At 35.5% G+C, this 6028-nt stretch overlaps 1 protein-coding gene across 4 annotated transcripts in view; it reads left to right on the forward strand.

Moving 5' to 3' along the window:
- LOC117101163 (ATP-binding cassette sub-family A member 2-like) overlaps positions 1-6028 on the forward strand; it is an 86967-nt gene that overhangs the window by 16516 nt on the left and 64423 nt on the right. The gene's annotated exons all lie outside the window — the stretch shown is intronic.

Genomic DNA, 6028 nt, shown 5'->3' on the forward strand with positions numbered 1-6028 from the left:
CGGTAGTAGTATACGTAGCAGAGTGACGGCAGCAATCTAAGCCTAGCCTAGGGCCTAGATAGTATACGTTCTTGATCATCGTAATGAAAACTTCGGGTGACAGACGAATGGGCCCAACTGGTGTGGATAATCGGACCCAAGATAGCTTCAAATAAATTGTAGTCCTAGCAGGCCACTGCCACCACCCCACTCCTGATATCGTTCCAAACTACTGTAGAATGAAATTACTGTATACCTAGCTAGGCCTAGGCCCTATGCCTACAAATTTTTTTCAAAGAAATTTGCTAAAAATATTACTGTAATTTGCCTGTCGAATTACATTACCAGTGTGGTCTAAAATCACCGCTCTTTGATAGCTAACATTGTCTATTTAACATCACATTAATTCATATTAGACCTATTGTTGTTTTTGAATTGTACTGTACTCCACAAATCTCAGCCGATAACTCGTTAACGTCTCGTATCTATTGTCGTGACGTCATGGCTCGCTGGCTTGCTCACACACTTGCGATGTCTTGCACTTGTGATCAAATAACACGCTGGCTCGCACTTTGGCAACACTCTTTGGCAGTCAACTCGCCCCTAGAAAACCCGCCCTTGGAAAATTGCCCCATAAAAAAAATGTACACTTCTTAGACCATGCAGTCTTCAAAATAAAAATTGTAACCTTTGGTAATCAACTACATTTTCCACATACATAGAAATTTTTGAAACTTTATTAAAAAAAACCTAAACCATAATTCACCACTATAGACACTTTTTGACAAAAATGAAAAATCACGACTTTGTTACCCAATGAGAAGTGTTCTAATATAGACAATGGGTCGTGTCCAAAGATACTACTTTGGTCATGTCTCATATTATTTGTTATATTTTTATTATTCATTATTTTCACTTGACTCGCATAAATAATTTTGTACGAAGAATATTAATATGCAGTTGTACTTCGCAGCACTTCACTTGCAATTTGCAATTTCTAGTAGTAATAATAATAGTAATAATAAGAAGAAGATTAGTTTTCAGCACAGTGAATGTAAATTAAAAAAACATCAAAGACAATTGAGTTTAATTTTCAATGGAACACCACAGTGATTAATTAGATGATAATGAATTTACCCTAGAAGACTGTCATTTCCGGCAATCTAGAGATATTTCCCCAAATGTTCCCACCTCAGCCCTTAGATGTGGACTAGGCTGTGAAGTAGGTAGGACAAAAGTAAATACATCAAAGACCATGTTTTTAAGTTTTATTTTCTAAGTACATCACATTAATTAGATTTGGTCGCTGCAAATCACTGGTAAAACGTCATTTGACCATATAAGGTGATGTGATGACGACGAATTTTACTCTATAGAGTGTCATTTCCGATCATCTACAGCTAAATATTTCCTAAAATTTTAGAACCTCGGGGGCCCAATTATGGTGGGCCTGAGGTGGGCATGGACTCACAAAATGTCCCCTTCACCTTTAGAAACAGATCTGCGCCTTTGCCAAAACCACACCTCCCCCACCCCCAGCTATGTGCTTCGCAAATCGCATTATCCACCCCCATTGCTAAGTCCTAGATCCACCACTATATTGAGTAGTTGTTTTTGTAGTAGTCTTTCTTACAGATTGATGAACCGATAGGCCTGAATAACACACTTTCGTATATAAATTATTATGATGTGGAGCCAAAAACAGTTTTTAATTATATTTAATTGAATGCTAGTTGGGCTAAGCCTAGTTTGTCCGATCTGCCAACCTAGGCCTATGCCTAGGTAGGTGAACATGCCATTTGTAAGCCGGGACCCAGTAGTATTTTGTTACGTTTCTTCACAGAGGGGGGTTCGTCCACACCCCTTGAACCCCCTGGATCTGCCACTGAGGATTCTCCCTGCAAAATAATCGAGATAGTGTTATTTTATCACAAAATGAGATTTAAATGCTGCTAGAAATAAGAGATACAGTGAGCCTGAGTAATGCTGTTAAACTAACATGTGGCCGACTTTTGGGTAAGAAGACAATGTCATCTGTCCATGTCATTAAGGAACTTTAAAAAAAGCAAATTTGCTCAGAAATATCGAATCCAATCCAAATTTATGACTTCAAAGGCGCATCATTATATACAGCATTTCAAAATATGACCAAATTTTAATGAAAATGCTAATAAGCAGGGCATACAATTGCGTGTAAAATTCCTTTAAAAAATGATAAAATAATGAATATCAAATTCTATACCTAGGCCTATTATTTTCTCTATTTTAAATTTTCACAGTTAATGGTGAATGCTTCCTCAACATCTTTTTGCTATCCTTTGCTATCTATAGCAACTGTTGGTTCATATCACTAATTATATTTCAAATTAATGTCCTTGGAAAAAATATAAATTAGTACTGTATTATTAGATGAATCATATTAACGACTGACTACTGCAGTACAGTGAATGTGTTGACAATAGTAACTGGTGTCAGTTATTAGAAATAAACTCATTAGGTCTGTAAGTAAGTAAGTAAGTAACTTTATTGCTTCTCTTTTATAACAGAGGCACAGCCGTAAAGACGTGCAACAATAACAAAATCAGTAAAAACTTAATTACTGTGATAAAATATAGTAAGAAAATACTACGGTAGAACGAAATATAAATAAAAAAAGGGTTAGAATATTCATTGTTGTAAACTGTTTCTTGAGGGGATTATTCCATTATATTTTCTACCTTGAATATAATATGTTGGCTATAAACAACATTTAACTTTCTTCTAAATTATTAAGTATTAGCCATATTGATGACTATGCGTAGAACATGTTAGTCATTATGGATGTGTGTTTTTAGGGCGTGTTTGCTTAAGTGTTTTCTTTTTATTGATCGGTGTCAAAAACTAGACCGAATTGAAACCATAATAACATAGATTACTATAAAGGTATAGTCTAGTCCATTGTCCTATATTTTGTACTAAACTATACCATAGTGCAGGCGTGGGCATAAAAATGGGTCATATTGTTATTTAATATCAAGGGCTGACAGCAAACTTTCTATACAGTACTGCTGTGTGGTCACAAAACCTTCATACATTCATTATGCTAAATTTTACTCGGCATCAGGCTGTAACAACAATGGGTTTTCTAGCTAAAGATGGTAGGCGGGCCACACACATATAACTTTGAAATATATTCTCGTAAACCTGAAAAAAATTGCCATATGTGAAAATTTAGGACAATCAAGTTGACATTGTCAATAAAAAATGTCCTATTTAAAAAAAAATGTGATAAACAAATTGCAGACTACTAGTATTAATTTTCTTAAGATTTCTATGAAGTTAGCCAATGAGTTGTTGAATTTTTTTTGTGAATATTAAATGCACATACCCTATGGCTTATAATTTACTTTTGCAGGCCTGAACAAAAAATTGCCAAAAAGCTGCATGTAGCCCCATGGGCTGCACTTTGCTAACTTGTACCTTAGTTATTAATGTAGTATACAGTAGGCTACATCATGAATGATGAATACTGTATGCACATTAAATCTTGGACATTTTTTTTTTGACAGGTTTTCTTAAATTACAGTAGCTCTATCATTAACACATTTTTGTCTAAGAAATTTGATTATTTATTGAGCATATAAATGATCTATTTTATACAGAGTGTAGTATCTGTTTGGGCTTGTGCCTATTCTCACTCCAGACTATAATTGTTCTTGATGATTGCCAAATAATAATAATAATAATAATAATAATTATTATTATTATTATTATTATTATTATTATTGTTATTATTATTATTATTAATAATAATATTTATTTGGCAAAGTAAGAGTACAATCTTGCCAGGATAGGCACAAGCCCAAACAGTGAACTGCCCTTGCTTCATCATCATTATTATTATTATTATTATTATTATTAGCATAGTTGCAGTGGTGGTGTCAGCAGGGGAAGGGAGCTGTCCTGGGCCCCCTGTCATTGGATGCCATGACATGGTCGTTGAATCAATGATTATTTGCCTATCCAAATAACATTATTTTCATTGCTAAACATTAATATTGCTGTCAAAAAGCACAATTTGGGCTATACTAAGCCATAGAAATCTTCCTGTGAACCCAAACAGTGATTTTTATTCCGGACCCTAAGCAAGGCACTAGTCTTAGTTCGAACCTCCTGTCTTGGTTCGAACCTCCTGTCGGACATATCGGAGCCCCAGTTGACAAATTTCTGGAGCCACTGCTGCATAGTTGACCATTTGGGATACTCACACTGTGGGCCTAATGCAAATGTGCATGCTTGGAAAGTTTAAATTCATTAAACAATGTAAACATTGAGTATCAGCTATCAAGATAAGACATGCATTTATGATAGTATAATACATACACCAAGTATCAAATTGCATTGTGTCGGGATTCAATATTTCGACATTAATTATGTCATCATCAGGAATGAAAAATTATCCATATTTGCAAGCTTATATGCACAAGTACCAAAAGTGTTGACCAATCAAAACATTACCTAGGTGACATAGTTATGAATAAATTGAAGATCAAAGCATTCTTACCCTACTGATCAAAGCTACCTACTGGAACCTACAGTACAATAACAAAGAAAGCTCCTTTGAAGCTTTCAGGCATTTATGGTAGTGTAGGTATGGGCAGTGCAGCTAGTGCAAAGCACAGAGGTCTGTTTTAATAACAGCCCCAACAATTTTAGTAAAACAAAACATTACTACTTAATTTATAAAAGAAAAAGAAAAAAAACTGCAACAACCCTAAAAAATATTTAAGTCTTTAGGTGATAATGATAAAATGAAGATATATGTAATTAGCCCAGGCCTGGGAGTGGAGGTACAAAGTAATTCTAAAAACATGAAGCAATGCCTAGGAATTTAAATTTTTAATTTCAATTAAATAGAGCTTGCGAAAATCTAAAATATCAGAGCTTCCAGGGGTTCATCCCAGGAACCCTCAGGGGCTTTTCCTGCCCCCCCCCCCAATGGGATCCCCAGCCATACTGTACTTGTGCTGACTGTGACAGCGCTTGGTTAACTCTTCATGTCAAAGGGCCCAGGCAATTTGCATTAGGGCCCATCATCATCTACAGTGCAGTAGCTACTGTATGCCTTGTGGTTAAATAGAACAAGGAGCTATTATTGGTTTGTAAAAGATGTTTATTTTTAGAAGTTTTCATTTATGTGATGACGTTAAGATCTGTAGGACATAATTTAGTCATAATATGTAGTCATCTTCGCATATGACAACTTTCAGTTCTCATTGATATGGTTTTAGTCAATTCAGTGTTACAGAAAATTTTTTTCATTATCATCTCTTTTTTTATTTGTTACAATCCTTTTTATTAAGATTTTAAAGGTTGAATTTCCAAACACTAATTGCTGCGAAGCAGCCAATTCATATTCTTGACAGCAATTTGACCTCTGAAAGGTCATTGTTTGTCAAAAAACGAGTGGCTAAGACGACTGAAAAGCGGAGTTTCCTTCTTTCGTTCTGCCGGGTAAAATCATTTACTTTAGGCGACGTTTGTAGACTAACCTACTCGTACCAACGTCCGCATGTCGCGCTAGCCTTATCCTACTCTAGGCCTAGGATGGTATAGGCCTAGCCTTGAAGGGACGAAGGTCCCAATGAAAAACAACGTCGCTCTTTGATAGCTAACATTGTCTATTTAACATCACAATAATTCATTATTAGCCTATAGTTGTTTTTTGAATTGTACTCCACAAATCTCAGCCGATACCTCGCACAACTGGTTAACGTCTCTATTTATTGTCGTGACGTCATGGCTCGCTGGCTCACACTTGTGATATGTCTCGCACTTGTGATATGTCTCGCACTTGTGATCAAATATCACGCTGGCTCACACTTTGGCAACACTCTTTGGCAGTCAACTCACCCCTAGAAAACCCGCCCTTGGAAACTTGCCCCATAAAAAAATGTACACTTCCTAGACCATGCAGTCTTCAAAATAAAAATTGTTTGTAACCTTTGGTAATCAACTACATTTTCCACATACATAGAAATTTTTGAAACTTTATTAAAAAAAAAACCTA

This window comes from Anneissia japonica, unplaced genomic scaffold, assembly GCF_011630105.1.
Source record: "Anneissia japonica isolate Jap-2015-1 unplaced genomic scaffold, ASM1163010v1 scaffold7766_len575116_cov191, whole genome shotgun sequence".
In the NCBI taxonomy this organism is placed as follows: Eukaryota; Metazoa; Echinodermata; class Crinoidea; order Comatulida; family Comatulidae; genus Anneissia; species Anneissia japonica.